General features: G+C 37.4%; 1 long non-coding RNA gene across 1 annotated transcript in view; it reads left to right on the top strand.

Annotated features, from left to right (window-relative positions):
• The window catches only part of LOC138158864 (uncharacterized), a 134,379-nt gene extending 117,323 nt beyond the window's left edge, over positions 1–17,056 (top strand). The window contains exon 2 of the long non-coding RNA XR_011167754.1: positions 16,550–17,056. This is a non-coding gene — a long non-coding RNA (uncharacterized lncRNA). The remainder of the gene's footprint in view (positions 1–16,549) is intronic.
• The last annotated feature ends 2,855 nt before the right edge of the window (positions 17,057–19,911 follow it).

Raw genomic sequence — 19,911 nt, 5'->3', positions numbered from 1 at the left:
CTCATTTCTCTTCCCAATTTTTCCTCCACTTCTCTTATCTGCTTCTTAAGGTCCTCTATGGCCTGTAACCAGCTTGTATTTTCCTTTGAAGCTTTTGGTGCAGGAGTTCTGACTTCACTCTTTCTTTATTATAAGACCCTTTAGAGAAGTGAATTTTATTTCATCTTTATATGTACCAATGCCTACCATACTTCCATGAACATAATAGATGCTTAGTTTTTCCTAAGTGAAGTTAATAAATTGTCATTTTTGTTTAATGCTATATAATTTATTCTTAATTCTGTATCTTACAGATGACATTCATGCTATGAACTAATTAAGCTAATGATCCCCTGTTGTACTATTTAATATAAATAGATAAAACTCTCCAGTGACTTAAGCACTTGTGAGGCTTACTGAGGTTTGGGGAGCACATTTGTTTTTATTTTTCTGCACATGATAAAATGTTGCTCTGTTCTTAGCTGAAAGGCAAATTTTGTGTTCAGAGTTTGACGACTAGGTTTCTCTTTGATCCTTTTTGTCCAAAAATAGGAGTCTAATATTGGATTCTTCTGTTTGCTTTGCTTCCTTTGCCTGATCATGTTGCTACTCAATTACTTTACATTTGGGCTTTTTGCCACAATAGGACTCTGCTTCCAGACAGGGGAGCTTCATACCAAATGCTTGGGTTTTCTCAGCTGCCAGAGGTATTAGTTGGGTGCCCTTTCTGAAGCCTCCACATGCTCTGAAAAGGTGGTCACAGACCCCAGAACCTCCACCCTAGACCACAATCCAGATCCAAGTAGGTTAAAGCAAGAGCTATCACCCCTCAGACTGGTCACTTGGTCCGCCTATACTCTGCAGGCCAGGAGCTGAAGCTGCCACGTGGCGCTAGCTGTGTCACAACCCTCAATGGCTTCTCTCCCCGAGGGCAAAAGCCACCACACTGCCAACTCCTGGGTCCCAAAGTTCGCACTGCACTGACCTCTCACTTTGTTCTTAGCATCTATGTGTTGATAATTCTGGACCGCCACAGCTGCTGGTGATCTGGAGTCCCTCCAGCTGGTGGCTGGTCAAGCCTGCCCTTGGGCTAAAACTTCAGGGTTGAGCTGGACTGGGCTCCCAGAGCACTGCTCTGGCTGATTCCTGATGGCCTGCTGGGCTGTCCTCAGCAGGAGGTTAGCTTCTCTGTGTCATTTTGTGGGTTCTGTAGCTCCAAAGTTTTTTCAGAGTCCCCTTTTATGTGGATTGGAGGTGGTGAGAGCTGGAGCCATGAGGAGGTCCTGTTTCTACTCTGCCATCTTGATTCCGCCCCCAAGAAGCAACATGTTATAGCCTACATTGCTACAGAGCTTGAGTTCCCAAAGAGATCTCAAAGATAGTCTGTCCATGACCAAAATAGAAAGGAGAGCAACAGAGTTTTTAATTTATCAGATTAACTGACAAATATTATTTGTTCAGTCAATTGTAGACTTGCCTTATGTGTATTAGGGAAATAATTTATTGAATAGGAAAGTGAAAGATGTGATATTTAGCCATTTTTTTCTGATATTTCATGAGAACTTTTGCCAGAAAACATAAAAGTAGAAATAACTTCGTTTTTCCTTTGAGATTGAAAGTCATATGTGAAATGAATCTAGCCAATATAATTATCCCATTCTTCCTGGGTTTTAATATTTTAATTTCTTGTGCCAGATCCAGTTACATCCAATAATGTAGGTACAGATCATTCCATACAAGCATCTAGTGTATTTGGTATAAGATGAACAGTTCTGATTTATCTACTTCCATCATATTTTTTCCCTTCCCTGTAGATCAAATGACCCGTCTCTTTAATCTTACTTTTACCAATTATGCTCTTCTCCTTTTGTCTTTTCATTGCTTCATCTTTGTAGTGGCAAGCCAAGCAGTACTTTGCTGCTTGTTTCAGCTATTCAAGTGCTTTTGAGCCTCGCCTTTGATTGTATCAAGTCTTTGTTGGAAACAGTACACACTGTGTTGCCTTTAATAGGTCTAAGGGAGTTTGGAGACCTTCCCTGCCTTTAATAGGCCTAATGTCATCAAATGGAGGCCATGGTGGGAGGAGCTTGACAAAAGCATGGAATAGGAAGGAGTAGAGCAGAGAAAAACTTGAGCCTGAATTGGGACCAAGCAGAACTGAGAGCGAAAATACTTGTGATTTGGGCACTCCATAGCACTCCGTAGTTTGGTCTGTCAGACAAAAGCACCCTCTCTGTTGTTTTTAGACAGAAGCCCTGAAGGAGGACTTTACTGCTGTTACAGGAGCCCTAAAAGAGAACTTTACTATTTTTTACAGAAGCCCTGGGACTTTACTGTTGTTTTGTGTTTGATTTCTCAGTCAGAAGCCTTATCTATTGTTTTGTGTTACTTTGTCAGACAGAAAGTGAATTGAGATGATTGTGCCATCAATGTGTGTAAATATTGTTGTAACTCTGTTAAGCACTGTCTTGCTAGAAACAGAAAGGACTTGGAAGTGGAGTGGACTTGTGAAGGACTTGGAGTGGAGCAGTCTGTATGAAATAGGAGTGGAGAGCTGCTTACAAGTGAGTCCAGGCAATGACTGGGAGAGCTGTCTGTGAATGAATCCAGGAAAGAGTCAGGTGAATTCAGGCAGGAGCTGGGAGCAGTCTGCCTGTGGAAGATGAGCCTTAGGGTTTGGAAGTCAACCCCCAGTTAAGATGAAAGAAGACTTTACTTGGGTACTCTGTACTGACTGATGAGATTGTGACTTACTGTGACCTAGGGGTGGGTGATCTTTGAACTTTCTGCTACTCCTTAGGAATGACTGGCTTAAAGATGATTGGAAGCCAGCCTCAAGTCAAGATGAAAGAAGACTTTACTTGGGCACTCTATATTGACTAATGCTATTGTGACTTACTGTATGATATATATGTATATATATATACTGTGTTTCCCTGATAATAAGACACTGTCTTATTAATTTTTTTGGACAGAAAAACACCAAAGGGCTTATTTTCAGGGGAGGGCTTATTTTAATGAACATTGACAGCAATTTTAATAAACAGGTAAATGTGAACAAAAAAATGTACCTTTATTCAATAAGCAAATCACTGGGGAAGAACAGGATGACGCGCTCACTGCTGCAGCTCTGATTGGATGCAGCTCGGAGCGCGGTGTGCGTTTCACGGGGGGGGGGAAGGGGGAACGGTGCATACAGAGGGTACCGTAATGTAGTGTGTAGCACAGGGGATCACCTTCACTACAGTAGCAATCTCAATAGGGCTTATTTTTGGGGGAGGGCTTATTTTAGAGGAATCTTACACAGTAAGGGGAGGGCTTATTTTTGGGATAGGTCTTATTATCGGGGAAACATGGTATATATATTTAAAACTATGTGACCACCTTAGTAATACATTGTTATGTTATATTGTTGTGAATGTTGTGCTTTAGTTTCTTGAATGTTTTGCTTTAGTTTATTGCTGAATAGAGAGTTCACTATACTATGCAATTGAAACCTTAAAATTATTCACAGCAGCAGTCCTTGGGAGAGCTGCTTATGATTGGCTTTACAATCTAATATCCTGCTTTTTTTCTTATAGGAGGTTAATGCCTAATTCTATTGTCTGGGGTGAAGAATGGCCAATGGACTTATAGTACCATAGTCATAATCTCTTCTTTCTTTCCTCCAGGAATCTGGTGCTAAGCTGAGAAGTACAGTGTATGAATCTGCCATTTGGAACTCAGCCTGTCTGTAAAAAGTTCTGGGGGAAGGGGTGAAATAAAATAAAAGATCCCATGGTTTTCTACGCCTTGGTCCTATTTTTTTTTCTTAATAGGCTTCTTCTGTCAGCCCCATCTCTGGGTGTGCTCACATTCCTGGCCACATTCCCAGGGAGAACCTCTGAAGGTTATTCTTCAGAACACTGTGAATACTTCCTGTTATCACAGTTTGGGTTTCAGCCTTTGTGATTGAGGGAAGCATACAGTCCGGGCACTTGTGAACCAGGTGAGCAAGTCTGCTGCTGCCTTACTTAGGCAGGCACACAAAGATTGAGGTGCTATTGTTTTCTTCAGTTACTTTTGAAAAAAAATCTAAAATCTTTGATTAATTCTTCATCCTTTCTAGTGTGGTCATTGAAGTGGGGAGGAATTTCGCTCTTAAATTAGTTCCCATCTGAATAAGAAAATAATAATCTTTCCAGTTAATTAGACTTATAGTAGGATGATGTGTATAGCAAACAGGTTTCCATTGATGGCAACACCTTGTGAGAAAGGCTTAGCAATTACATGCTGTATAAACTTCCTGCAAAAGAGGGTCAGCCCTGTGATAAGGAGGAAGGAATTCCAAATCAGTCAACTCAGGGGATTTTCAAGGATGATTTTGAATATTCCCAACTTTTACCCTTATGAACTGATTTTAGATCCTAGCACTCTGAAACCACCAAGATGTGGCTCCACCAGATGGAATTTCTCATCTCCTCCTCTTCTGTGAAAATGTGGATATCCACAGTGTAATCCTCACTAGACTTCTGAAAGCCTGTTGTTTTGAAATCTGTAATGGAGAAAAAGTTCATTTTCTCTCTCAAAATACACAGATATAATGTTTAAAGGGTGAAGTTATGATTTTACTTCACTTAAAATAAATTACTCACTGTGTTAGGTCTTATGGAGAATAAGACTGGTTCTCTGGCTCACGGTACCCTGTGTAGTAGCCAGGGTTCTCAGCAATATTTTTGGACATTTATTTCATTCACTTTTCAGTTCACTACACTATTCCTTCTAGCTGTCACTTAGTAAGTAAGGAGGTCTTTTAGCAGAGTGTTTCACATTACTGATGATGATATGTTGGTAAAGTGAGACAGCTTTGTTTCACAAAGAGCCTTGTAGGGGGTATGTACTTTGGTAGAATCACCACAGGTGCAGTCTCTGCTTATTAGCTTTTCTTGGTCAAAATTTTGATTTTTATCAAGCAATTCTGGGGTGATCAGGTCCCTAGTGCACTGACTCATATGAACCAAACTTATAACAAATTGTTTCATGAGCTAGAAAACCAATATGTGAATTTACACTGAGAAATATTATTGCCAGTAAACTGGTAGACCCTTGTCAGCACATTCTAATTAAGATCAGACGGTTACTCAGGGAATATTACAGAGTCAGAGAAAAGGGAGTTGTATAATCTTAATGGGCAATTATAACCTGATGATCCTACCTCTTCCTAGAGGGAGATAACTGCCAAGTAGACCAAAATAGTCATATTTGCTCATCAAAAAGCCATCCTTGGGGGATAATGCTAGAGACTGCTAAATGTGTATTAAATTTTTTTTCAATATCCCTTTGAGACTTTAAAATATCTTTCATTATATAATTTTTCCTGGAAACATAACGTAGTTTTCAAGATTACAGTTTACCTGGTATTAATTGCATTTTAAACTTATGACTTCCTTTGGGGGGACCCTAAGTTTTTTGCTGAGATTTTAGAAGCACCTAATTTCTATCAGCAGCACACATACAAACTATATCTTATGTGGTTGTTTACTAGGAAGATTTGGTCACCTTAACTATTTGCTATCCCAAAGTGCAATCTCTTGACCCTATCTTCCAATTCTCGGTGTCTGCCCTATTTGTTTTGACATTAAAATGTCTTAGGCACTGACTACAAAGGATAAAGTAACAAAATTCCACTCATTAACCATGGAAGTGACTAACTTTTTCTTCTCTTGTTCTGTTGCTCTATCATTTTCCTCTTACACATGTTATAGCTTTACAGTATATACATATATTTGTATGAGTATAAATAATATGAACACACACATATGATATATATTAGATTTGCTTCCAACTTCTTCTTTAGCATTTTTGCAAAAAGAACCGGAGGGGAAATAGAGGGAATTCATGCTTAAGTACCAGTGTTCTTCATGAGGATTGTGTATTACCTTGTAGTCTCATTTTCATCATTTGCTTGTTTTAGGGAAAGGCCATCTTGTCTTTGAGCAACACCTTTCCCTTGTTATTTATACTAAAGTAGGACAAAAAAGCAGAATGATTGAAAATGTAGTAAACTCACTAATTTTAACAAAACTATTTAGATATATTTTAGAGTCTTCATTTATCATGCTCATCTTGGTAGTGTCTTGGAATCTCTACTGTGATATCCTAGGAAGAGATCAGTATTGGTAATATTTATTTATTTTACTCTCTCTACCATGGAATTTCCTTTTTCGTGCTCAGTTGGAGAGGCAGTGCTTACTTAAAAGCTTTGTGAAACAAGGGACTGTAGAACATGAAAAGATGATTTGATTTTCCAGAGAGGAAGACCAAGTATCCAAAATGATTCAGTAGATGTACCATCTACTTCTGACTTTCATGAAAGTGAAGTTAGGAGAGAAGAGAAAATACAAAAATGACAGCAAGTGATGGCAATTTTGTAGGTAATATGGAGGGGTTTGGACTAGTGAAATTGACTAGATATTGGACTGGGAAGGGAAAATTGAGATAAAATTGGAAGGAAAACAATTTTCAGAGCCAGAGAATGGTCCAGATTCTATTTTCACATTGAAAGAGGAGCAGAAGCAAAGGGGATTAAGGAAGATCTGAAAGAATTAAGAAGATCAAATCATATTAGGAAGTAGGGTCTGAAAAAGAAAGACTCAAGAAGGAAAAGGAAAAGGCAAGACAAATTAAATAAAAAAATAAGGAGAACAATTAGACATAAAGCAAGCTAATAGTACATATATAGATGGGTTATTGAGCAGGAGAATAGGATGTGACTGTGGAGTTAATGAGAATAAGAAAAGGAAATTGAATGTAGTTATCAAGATATTGAGAAGATTTTCTGTATTGTAAAGGACTTACCATACTTAGGGGAAGATGTAACAGACTAGAAATGGTCTTATAAAACAGGTAGATTTTTTTTTTTTTGGTTTTGCAGGGGGGAAGGCAGAGCAATTGGGGTTAAGTGACTTGCCCAAGGTCACACAGCTAGTACATGTTAAGTGTATGAGGCTGTATTTGAACTCAGGTCCTCCTGACTCTAGGGCCAGTGCTTTATTCACTGTACCACCTAGCTGCCCCAGAAAGGTAGATATTTTTAAACTAGTTCTAGAAAGTAGTGAAAATTGTGCCATGACTTGCATCAATTACATGATACTTATATTCCTGCCATAGCTAAGTGACTATTTTTTTTAAAGCAATCAGGGTTAAGTAACTTGCTCAAGGTTACACGGCCAGTTATTTTTGGGTGTGGTACTAAGTATCAGAGCCCGGATTCGATTCGAGGTCATCCCAACTCTGGGGCTAGTGCTGTTACTCATTGAGCCACCTGGCCACCCCTAAGCATTTGGGGTTAAGTAACTTGCTCAAGGTTACATGGCCAGGTGTTTCTGGGTGGGTGCTAAGTGTCTGAGCCCGGATTTGATCCCAGGTCATTCTGACTCTGGGGCCAGTGCTCTTACTCATTGGCTGCCCCAGCCAAATGACTATTAACTCTATTCCAAATGCAGGCTTATCTCCATCTGGGAAAAAAAAGTGAAAAGATCTAAAGAATTCTTTTCCATATTCCAGGTTGTTAGGGGCAATGAAGTATTTCTAAAGGAAACAAAATCAATGAGAAAAAGGAAATCTGAGGTGGAGGAGAGGAAATTTTACACTTGTCAAGGTGTGGTAGTAAGGATGAGTATTACAACAGAAAAGAAAGAGGAAGAAAAGGACAAATGTATACTTAGGACTCAAAAATCAATTTGAGGATCTTCCTAAAGAGGAAAAAGCTGGCTTCTTAAAGCAAAAAGAATCTACTTTTCCTCCAAAGATGATAGAGTAGAGTCACAGAAGATATCCTGGGACTATCCTGGGTCATCTAGTAAGGATTTGGAGAAGAAGAATAGTAGAAATTAGCAATTCTCTACTGAGGGATACCAAGGAAGCTATTTTCTGTCTTTAGTACAACAAAAAGATCTATTGTCTTCCTGGTGCATGTATCCAAGAAATAAAATATACTCAGTCTCTCAAGACATCAAACTGCCCACTTTTAGTGACTCATGTCAGCCCAAATGATACTTTCAGAAAAAAGATAAAACCTTTTCTAAGGATTATGAGAACTTAAGCAAGAACCTGAAGACCATAGGGGCCTAGGTTGTGTTTTCTTTTCTGTTGCCCATTGAAGGAAGGAATTGAAAAGAAAAAGAAAATTTGATTTAGGGAGTAAACAACTGTTGAAGAAAGTATCTGTGAAATGGGATCAGGAGTTTCAAAACTTAGATTGAGCTGAAGCTGGTATAGGAACTGAAGAGCAACACAATGAGTTTATTTTATTTTTATTTTCATTTATATTGAGTGACAAAGCAGGATAAATGAAAGGGACTTTGGTTGGGTGTATGGGACAATGATAAATAAGAACTGAGAGAAGGCAAAACTGCTCAATTTTTATTTTACTTTTTTTCTGTCAAGGAGAATGATCTTTGCACTGGAAATGAGTGAACAAAAATATCTAATGAGGTATTAACACTTAAATAAGAAGGTAATAAGAGGTTCTTTCCAGGCTATACTCCATATTTTCTGGTTTGTTTTTTTCCATGCATGCCATAAAAATTTCTTCATCTTGGAAGTTTATTTCACCCCTAATTCTCACCCTGGAACTACCTTACTCCTGTGGTCTTTGACTCTGGTTCCTTCCAGATCATCCATTTTGAGGAATATGCCTAATTCAACTATATCTTACTCTACAAACTATACTCCTAACTTTCTGACTTTCATGATCATAAGCCAGCATGGGTACCCTCTTTCTCACTCCTCCCCCCCCTAGAATGTAAGCTTCCTGAGGACAAGGGTATTTTTCTTGCTGCATTTTGAGTTCTTAGTGTACTGCCTGACATGTAAAAAGTGTTTAAGAAATGCTTTTTGACTTGACTAAACTTCACAGAATAAAATAATACCTAGTTAGCTTTGATGAATTCAAGTCATCTGGCCCAAGTAAGCTACTTCCTCTGATCCTCAAAGAATTAGTAAATGTGATTGCTCATATTTGAAAGATCATGGAAGAGAGGTTACACAGCATTGGAGAATTGTAAATGTACTGGTTTTCACAAAAAGAAAGGGGCAAATGGGTCTGAAAACTACAATCCAGTTAGTTTGACTTCAGTTCTTGAAAAAAAATAGATTATTCTGGAGATAATTGATAAACATCCAGAAAGGGAAGAAATGGTAACAAAAAAGCCATCATGGCTTCACCAAGAAAATGTTTTGCCAGACTAACCTTATTTCCTATTTTAAGGATTAGTAAACTAGTAGATGAAGAGAATATTGTAGACATAATTAACTTAAATTTTTGCAGTTCTTTGTATCTCATACTGTTCTTATGAAGAAGATGAAGAGATGAAGGCTAGCTGATGTTACAATTCAAGAGACTCAGCTCTGGTTGGGGGGCCAGATACAAAGAATAGTTATTAATGGTTAAATATAAGTAAGGCAGGAAGGATTCAGAGCACCCCACAGATGAAGCATTCAGCTCTGTGCTGTTAAACATTTTTGCCAATGTCTTGGATAAAAGCATAGATGGTGTTCTTAACTTTACAGATGTCACAAAGTTGGGAGGGTGTGGCAGCAGACTATAAGATAATTAAGATGCAAAAAGTTTGACAGTTCAAAGAGATAGGCTGAATAATAAGAGGAAGTGGAATAAAGATAAATGTAAAGTGCTATACTTGGGTTAAGAAAATCAACTTAAATACAAGATTTGGGAGGTATATGATTAGAGAGAATTAGAAAGTCATTAGAAAGATTTGAGAGTTTTAGTAGACTGTAATTTCAATATGAGGCAACAGTGTGAAGTGACAGCCAAAAAAAAAAAAAAAGACTAATGGAATCTTGGGCTACATTAAGAGAACTTCCAGTAATAAGAGATCCCACTATACTCTGTCCTTGTCATGTCTCATTTGGAGTATTCCATTCGCTTCTGGACATAACAGTTTAAGGACATTGCTAAGCATGAGTATCTAGAAAATGGCAACCAGGATGGTTAGGTCAATCAGCAGTCATTTATTAAATACTTATTATGTGCCCAGCATTGTGTTAAGCTCTGGGCATACAAAGAAAGACAGAGACCCTGCCCCCGAGGAATTCATAGTCTAATTGGGGAGACCATAGGCAAGCAACTATGTACAGACAAGATAGGTAAATACAAATGGGAAGTAATCTTTGGGAAGGCACTAACAATGGGAGAGCGGAAAGAAGAGACCAAGAAAGACCTCTTGTAGAAGACAGGATTTGGACTGAATCTTTAAGGGAGTCAGAGAAGTCAGGGGTAAAATTGAGGAGGGAGAGCATTCCAGGCATGGGGGACAGCCATTGAAAAGGTATGGAGTTAGGAGATGGAGTGCTGTATATGAGGAAGAACAAGAAGGGTGATATCACTGGTTTGTAGACTCAGAAGGGAAGTAAAGTCTAAGAAAACTGGAGAGATAGGAAGAGATGAGTTTGTGAAGGGCTTTAAAAGCTACACACGGTTTCACATTTGATTCTGGAGCCAAGAGTGAGTTACTGGAGATTTGAGTACATATTATATGAGGATCAGGTGAAAGAACTGGAGATACTTATTCTGGAGAAGACTCAGGGTGATGTGATAACTTCCTTCAAGTTTTTGAAGGACTAATGTGTAGATAAGAGATAATTCTGAGGCTTAGATAGTTTCAATAACTTACCTAGTACCACAGTTCTGTTAAAAGGCAATGCAGAGGTTATGGTCTTCTGACTCCAAGCCCAGCAATGATTCCACTCTGCTACAGCTATTCATGAGGCCCAGAGCAGGGATGAGCTTCCAACACTTACTAAAATTCCTACAGGCTCAGCAGCCTGGGGTCCTTTGGTTGATGCTGATTTGTGGAAAAGGGGAGGAGCTCTGCTGGACCAGATAACTAACCATCAATAAGAGGAGCTTTGGTCCAGCTTGCCAGAAGACATATACTTTGAAAAGGGCAGTTCAAAGCTGAGAGGAAATGTGAAATCCTTGCTTAGAATTCCTGCAATATGCTTTATGACAGTTAAGTATTACCTTCCAGGAGATTATAACAGAAGTCACTACTACTGCTTCTAAAAGTCTGTTTCTGTCAAAAATTGCTTAACAGTTGTTTCACGTATATAGGAAATGAACACCTATCTCATACCTGATTTATATTATACATTGAGTGCCTTTTTATTCTCCTCCAGACATGAGCCATAACCTAAGCTTTAAGTAAATCATCATGGGAACACCAGTGAGAGATTAACTAGCCGAAGAGTTTTAGAAAAGTGAGCCCCATCCAATTTGTTAGAGGCTAATTTTAAGAGTTAGGTAGCTAGATGGCTCAGTGGATAGAGTGTTGGGCCTGGTGTTAGAAAGACCTGAGTTCAAATCTTATTTCAGACACTTACTGTGTAAAGTCACTTAACCTCTTATTTCCCTTAATCCTTTATAGAAAGAAATATCAAACCAATCCAGTGTCTTTGCCAAGAAAACCCCATGGATGGTATGATCCATGGGACCACCAAGATTTGGACACAACTGAAAAATAACAACAATTTTAAGACTGAACTACTCAATCCAATAGTGGACATGGTTCCAGGGAAATGGGTCACTAAATAGAGCGGGGAGAGGGACACATGCCTCTATTTGTTGCTATGATAGAATTTTCAAAGTTAAGACTCTTCCCATCCCTTTGAAGACAGGTTTGTAATGGAATAAAAGAGCTTCTTTCAGGTATAGCAGCCGATCATGGCCTTATGGGAAGGTTTTTAGGGTAGGGGAAATGAGAGTATTTATAAGCTGAGGGGAAGAAACCATTAGAAAAGGAAAAAAAATAAAAATAAAAAAGAGGGAGGATGATATAGAAAGTTCACATAAAACATTAGGAGCTGTGGAATCAAGAACAGGATGAAAGATGAAATTTGGCAGGGAGAAGATCATTTAATTTTTTGAGAATGAAAGGAAGGAAGGAAGGAAGAATGGAAGGAAGCACAAAAATTTTTTTAAAGTGTTGTATTGAAGGAACGAATTCTTAGTAAAATAGAGAATTTCTACTCTCAGTATATATAACCATCCCTAGTCCTAGGTCAAATTTGTGAAATTGGTTTATCTCTTGACTCACAGAATTACTTTATATATACTTTAAATTTACTTCTCTGTTTGTTCCCCATCCTCCCAACTACCCCAAAAGAATGTGGAAATCCTCTGAAAAATACCATGGAAGGTTGCATAGGACTGGGAATCTTTCCTTGATATTTCTCAACACAGGAACCTGTATGTCACTTTAAAAATTTAGACTGTTGATCACCATTTCTTTAGTGAGAGAATAACGTCAACTTTCTATTTTATGGGTATTAAATTTTACTCAGTGGTACCAAACTGTAATTCTGCTGTGTTGGGAAGCTCTAAGTCATTTTCTGAGGTAAATAGATGACAACCACAGTAACCTTTTGCACCAATTGCACTATTTCTTGTGGGAAATTAATTGGATATGTTTTGTTCTCTATAGTATTTAATTTAAGGGGGGGAAGAGAGAGAGAGAGAGAGAGAAATGGAAAATATTAAAATAAAAATGTCTCATCCCATATAATTTAAAGGGTTTCTTGCATTGTTTAAAATTTGAATGCAAAGAGAAAATAACACCTCTGTCTTTTTTTAAACTGTTGTTTTTATTTCTCCAAACATAAGTGAACACAAAATGAAATACTTTGGATTCCCTAGTATGACTTTTGGCATCTAGTACCCTTTCTTTAATCTCCCTTTCCCAAAGCAGGAGAGCTATGACAATTTTTCTTTAAATGTCAGAACCATTCCAAGGTCTTTTAGATGATTTCATTTCCCTCAGGTGTTCTGTGGGTGTTTTTGAGTTACAGAGAGAAGACCTACTAACCAGTAAGGTGATTTTTGAGAGATGACTTACAATGCAATCTACTGGTTTTATATATATATATATGAAACAATTTATTTCCTCATCTACAATAAAGAGAATTTTTCCTTTGAAGTTTTACATTGGCAGGTTTAAAAATCCCAAAGAATCCTGAGCATTTTGGGGACCATTTTACTTCCTTAAAGTGCATTTGCCCTGTTTTATCTTTACTTAGTTTGTATTTCAAGAGGCCTGCATGAAAAAAGGAGTAATTTGAGGTGGTATCTATTTCTCAGTCCTTGCTCTCACAATCCTGCCTGGCCTCCACTGTTTGATTTGTAGTCAATCTTAAAGTGATGAAGGAACGTCTAAAGGTTCATTTGATCATTCATGATCTCCTATCCCCTTCCATTTTATTATGATCAACTAATAGATTCCTTCCCCCATTCTCATGCCTGAGGCTTCAAGTCGACAAAAGCATTGTCCTTAATTCCCTTACCTCTTTTTGTAATTTTTCAAAAGTTCTCATCCCTCCTTGCCTGAAACTATATCACAACTCTGTTCCTTAAAATGTTTAATCCTTTTAATTTTATATAACATTCATTCTCTAATATACCTCTACCTCCTCACTTCCCACTCTTACTCAGCAAGTGATAACTATTTGTTAAAAAAAAGAGTATTAACATCACATGTCTAGAATTAGAAGAGACTTTAAAAGCTATCTAGTATATCCCCTTCATTTTGCAAATGAAGATGAGGATTGAGGACAAGAGGTAAATGAAAGAAAATAACTGAGAAAAAACAAACCAACATATGTATCAACACATATCTAACAGGATAAATGGTATTCCATACCCATAGGTCCCCATTTCTTCAAGGATGGGAGAGAGGTACATTTCTTCTTTTGGAACTCAAACTTGGCCATTAGAATGGCACAGTATCATGTCTAACTTTTATTGTCAGCCTGCCATTTTAAAGTTTTACAGGTCAGAGTCCATTAACATTCCTCATCTTTTTCCTGGGTTCTGGACTGCAAATATCAGAGTGTGGCGTGGGTTCAGAGCCACAGGACTCTCCTGAATCTTGGGAAGGAGGGCCTCCCTATGAATTTCATTTACTTTAAGATTTTTTTCTTTTTTTTTGGAGGGGGGAAAGTAGGGCAATTGGGGTTAAGTGACTTGCCCAAGGTCACAAGGCTAGTTTTTTGTGTTAAGTGTCTGAGGTCAAGATTTGAACTCAGGTCCTCCTGATTCCAGAGCCTGTACTCTATTCACTGCACCACCTAGCTGCCCCAGAATTTCATTTATTTTTAAAGAAAACAGCTGATTCTCTTAGAGGCTAATAGAAAAACTAGCAATTTATGTTATTTTCTTTACCAGGAATGTCCCCGCCCCTCCCCTCCATTCAATTTTACCCATCCTTCAGGTTTGAGCTAGAGTCGAACTTTCTTGCTGAAACCTTCCTTCCCTGTCTTATTGAAGCTTCTGATCTCCCACTGTATTTATAGTTAGTATGACACAATTTTCTACTGTATTATATCCTGTTTTTTATTGCTTCTTTGCTCTTCCACATGTGTCTGTCTCCTCTCTCTAACTAGCTTATAAGCTATTTTGTGATAGAGACCGAGTGTGACACTTCTTTATCAACCACAATGCCTAGCATCATTTAAAGGAATATTACGCTCTTTGTTTAATGATTGATTGTATAGTCACAGAGAAGGGATATGTTTTAATATCACAGTCAGAATACCTTTCCAAAAGAATAGTTCCATTTTCTACCCCACTCTCTTCTTTTCCTCCAGCCACAGCTAAGTAACTAGGGATTTTTACTTGGAACAAATTCAGTTAAAGTGGGAAGGAAAGGCATAGACTAATCTGACCTACTTAGTTGAAGTCATATCCAAAGAAGGAAAAGCCTATTTCACAGAATCTAGGCTCTGCTCCCTCGATGTGGCTGATGCCTCCAAACTGTTGGGGGTGGTGGAGAAGGGCACTAAGCAGCAGTCAAGAAGTGTGGTGATGGGGGTGGCTAGGGTGAATAGGTGAATAGAGCACCAGCCGTGGAGTCAGGAAGACCTGAGTTCAAATCCAGTCTCAGACACTTAACACTTACTAGCCATGTGACCTTGGGCAACTCACTTAACTCCAACTTCCCTGCCCTCCCTGCTCCAAAAAGCAAAAAAAAAAAAAAAGTGTGGTGATGGAGGCTGGGAGGAACACTCAGGGTAGTGTTATAAGCTGTCTATTTGGAGTAGGGCCTTGAGTTATAGGGAAGTCACTTAAATGCAGAAAATAAATATTGTTCCAGGATGTCAGGCCCAAGATATTAGCCCTAACTGGAGGGGGAAGTGACTCTGTCTTGGTTGATTTAAGTCACACCAGCAGAGAGGGTCTATTAGAGGATATGGCACAACCTCTGTGGTATGGCTGATGACTTCTAGTCCTAGGAGGGGAGATGGTATGAGATAGGGAATGCTAGGAGATGGAGGAGGGGCAAATACATCCCTGGCAGAGGGACAAAACCTCCAGTTAAGCAAGACATAGTACCTAACCAATAAGAACATGAAGCACAGGGATGGTGGGTCTGCTGTGGAAGTAAACTCTCCATATTTCAGTGCCATGGGAAAAGTGTCAATTTTCTTATCCCACTAAATAACAGCATTGTCTTTATCACCTCTCCAGAAGAGAACAATTCAATAAGAGTATAGGTCCAGTCCGATTTTCTCACACACAAGTCCATCTGGTAGAAGCCTGTTGTAACATATTAGACTATGTGAAAGAAGTCTAAACCAGCTTGTTAGTCTATATTTGACTCCCTCCATCTGTCTTGAGTAAAGATGGATCCTTCCTTTTGATGACCACTCTTCTCATGATCCTTTCCCTATCCCCACTAGTTCTATATAGAGATAACTCCCATATTCACATATCCAATCCTCATTTCTCTCCTGATCTTTTATTAACAATTGCCTATTGGACATTTACTTTTGGATGTTGCATACATAGGTATCTCAAACTCAATGTATCTAAAATGAAAGCTATTGATTTTCTCTCCAAACCAATGCCTCCTCCTAAACATTCTTAACATTATGCCTATGGTGTCTTTAAAAGTAATGATGTTTCCCTATTGGTTTATTTTGACTGTGTCAATTTTATGGTCTTAACTGAAACTGTGTTTGTGACTACTGCATTTTAGAATCTCTTGAAGCATGATATATTTTGTTCTGTGCCCTCATATGTACTTAATATGTCTGCATGCTTTAAATATTTTTGTGTATAGTAAACTATTTGGTTTTGCTTTCCTATTATGTATTACAATTCATCTGTTGTTTTTTTAAATGTAGAGAATTTAACCCATTCACATTTATGTGTATTGTCTCCATTAGTTATATTTATTTCTTTTATGTCAACATTTTGTAGTTTGCTTTGCTTATAGTAATTTGAATCCAGCCTCCTCCTTCATTTCTCCTTCCCTGCCATTTTCCAGTCCAATTTCAACCTTCTTGAGTTTTTTTTATTACACTTTGTCCATCTATGTGCCTGTCTCTCTTTGTCTCTGTCTCTCTATCATTTGCTCTACTCTTCTGTTTCCTTTCCTAGATGAGAGCCTAATGCTTTCTATCTGCTTCCTACTTCATCCATTTTTTATTTCAGTAAAATTAATACACAATTCCCCTTACTAAAAAAATATTGCTTTCATTTCAACCATTTGTTATTTCTTTTCCCTTCTAGGATTCTCTGGAATCTATTCCCAAGGGTGCTAATACTTAATGGAGGCACTGGAATGCATTAGGAAGTATTTTGTAACTTTAGCTAACAGAGCTTGATCCTGGATTTTTTTTCTTATTGAGAGAATTGGAGACACCCTGGAGTGCTGCCAATCAAAGACTGGGAAATTACTAGGAATTATCTGCATGGGACATTATTAGCCCCTATTTCACTGGGTTGTCATGAAGATCAAATGAGATAACATATGTAAACTGTTTTACAAACCTTTAACGTACTACATAAGTGCTAGGTATTGTCATTATTATTATGGCTGATACTTTGAGCTTTCCTAAGAAGTAAATGGTTCTGTGACTAAAAGGAATATTTTCTCTATAGAGTTGCAACTACACAGATTGAATACATGTTTATTTTTAACGTACCAATACACAATTCATCTGAGAACATTTCAAATTATAAAGATTTTGGAAAAGCTATAATTCTGATTTTTACATTAAAACAATTTGAAATTTTTCTTATTTTTTTCTTCTACTTTTCATTGCTATAAACTATAATGAAATTATTAAGCAGGAATGCATTCTCCAATCTCTGCTTTTCATTGGCACGTTTGCACTGAGTTTCTCAGAAGGCAGTGGATACTTTGCTACTTCTCTCCTCACCAGCTCCCTTAAAATAACAAACAAAACTTGGATATACAGTTTTCTGTACTTTATGGTCTTCCTCTAGGTATAACTGTAAAATATACATTCTCAGAATTGAAACTGTATCATGCCAGTGTCAATGACATTTGCTACTACCAACCCAGTAAAGTATCATAATTCTTCACAGCATGGGTTCCTTAATCCAGTAATGTCAATATGAGTTGTTATAGTAGTTATCTGGTGAATTCCATCAGTGTTGATTGTCAGTCTGGACAACATGTATTAAACCGATTTCCATTCACCAGGGCTTGAGAGTAATTTTTTTTCTCACTTCATCCCAGAAGGCTGTGTGAAATTGATGTAAATTGAGAAATAGTCTTGATAACTCAGGCACCAAAGCAGATTCTTGGTCTTGAATTTAGTTGGGCTGCCTACAGAACCCAATTTTAGAGTCCCTTATACAAAAGAATCTGATCAGTATTTGTGGGATAAAGAGAGGAATGAATGAATGCTATTGGCCAATTTTTCATGTTATTATTTTTTTTTTTTGCTTTTTGGAGGGCAATTGGGGTTAAGTGACTTGCCCAAGGTCACATTGCTAGTTTTTTTGTTAAGTATCTGAAGCTGGATTTGAACACAGGTCCTCCTGACTCCAGGGCTGATGCTTTAATCACTGCGCCACCTAGCTGCCCCATTTCATGTTACTTTTTGATGTTTATTGACCAACCCTCAATATTCCAACTGAATCTAGAAGAAATTCAAAACTGAAAGCAGTAAAGTTTAGTCAGAACATTTAGTAGACATACATTCTTTAATTTTAAAATTAAGATATATAAAATTAAAAGTTTTTCTAGCATAAAACAGTCATTTTGCCAATAAAGAAATTTTAATATCAGAGCTAGCTCTAGAATCTTGTTATCTTGACTCCTAGTCCATTATTTTCCCTCCCACTATTCCATAGTATGGTCTTGCCTATTTCTGTAGGTGTTATATTTGTGTGTGTGTGTGTTATTTCATCTCACAAGAATGTTGTTGGTTATTTCTCAAGGATCTTATTATTATATATCCTCAAGGACTGACCTGAAATTCTTTAGGCTTTTAAAATTATAACTTATATTGAGAAGGGTTCTGTGAGGTCATTTAGTTAAACCTCTTTATTTTTCAGTTGAGAAAACTGAGGACCAGAGTTCTTGTTCCTTGTTTAAGGTCACACAGCCCTGGGAAAGCTGGGCAAAGAACCCAGGTTATCTATCCCACTCTAAATCCACCACCCTTTCCACTGAACCATGAATATATTTTTCCTCATCACTAAGTCATATCCATAAATAGTAGTGCATTCCAACTCTCTTCGCAGACCCTGGTTTGAGGAGAGAATTTAAAGGTAATCCTAGCAGAATCAGAATACAGCAACCTCTGACACAGTGAGATACAGAAAGTCTTCTAGAGAATGACCTTTAAAACACAAATTATTTGTGGGTAGAAACCTACATTGCCTAGAAGACTCAGTTGTTTTTTTTTTTTTTTTCCTGGCATGTCAAAAGGACTCGGCACAATTAGGAAAAGAAGTTTTCTTTTTCAGCCACAAACTGCTTCTCAAAGATTCTGCAAAATAATGTGAAAAAAAAAACGGAGCTGGAAACAAGCCAAACATTTTGCTGGTTTTGCTTTGGGTGTGAAAATGTTCCAATAGCTCTAAACACAGAACATAATGTTACATTCTGGGAATGCCATGGTGTATCATTATAGGATGTAATGTCACACTTAGGAACATTTGTTTCATAAAAAAAGATTTCAGTTGTGAGAATGACACTGAATAGAGTATTTTGGAAAATCCTGAGAACCTCGGCTGTATCTAAGGAGCAAAGAAAAACCTGAGAAAGAGAGGAAATTAATGCATGTTAGATCAATTGAAGACTCAATCATCTTTTATTTAGTACTTGCATTTTTCTTATATCATACTATGATGTGGTAATTTGGGCATCCAAATTTGTGCATGGTTATTTCAAAGACTTCTTAGTATAACTAGTAGGAGTGGAAGGTCATTCCCTTAGATTTGCAGTGAGAGCTACTATTTAACTGATGAGTTCACCAGAAAGTTCTCAAAGAAATTCTTCTTTTTTTGCCTTGGTATTTGCTCATGTTTTATTAATTTCTCACGGACTTTGAGATAATGGATTTTTAGTGATTTCCAAACTTCATGAAGTTATGGTCTACTTTTTTAAAAATCAAAAACAAATTATGTCCTCCCTCCCTACATTTTCATAAAATAACTTCTGCATTTATTTTCACAGCTTACATATTATACAAATATGGAAGAAAATAATAAGGAAGGAAATAGACATTTGTTAAATGTCTATTATGAGTCAGGTACTGTTATAAGTGCTTTTACAAATATTATTTTGTTTCATGCTCGTAACAAGCGTGGGGAGGGGTAGATTCTGTCATTATTCTAATTTTACAGTTGAGGAAAATGAAACAGACAGAGGTTAAATATCTTGTCAGGGCCACATAGTGCGTGAGACTTTATCCACAGTGTCAATAATTAATACGATTAATAATAAAATTACAATGTAATTTTACAGCAATATAACAACAAACAAGCATACAATAAATATTATCTATGCAAACACAAATTTGTTGAATATATCCTTCATGTTAAAAATTTAAGACAGTAAGACTTAAAATAAATGATAACATTTCCTACGTTACAATTTTCATGTTACAAAA

The sequence above is a fragment of the Petaurus breviceps genome, unplaced genomic scaffold (genome assembly GCF_028583685.1).
Source record: "Petaurus breviceps papuanus isolate PSGF00001 unplaced genomic scaffold, PetGlider_PUasm1.0 175, whole genome shotgun sequence".
NCBI lineage: Eukaryota > Metazoa > Chordata > Mammalia > Diprotodontia > Petauridae > Petaurus > Petaurus breviceps.
This window is presented reverse-complemented; position numbering and strand designations above follow the sequence as displayed.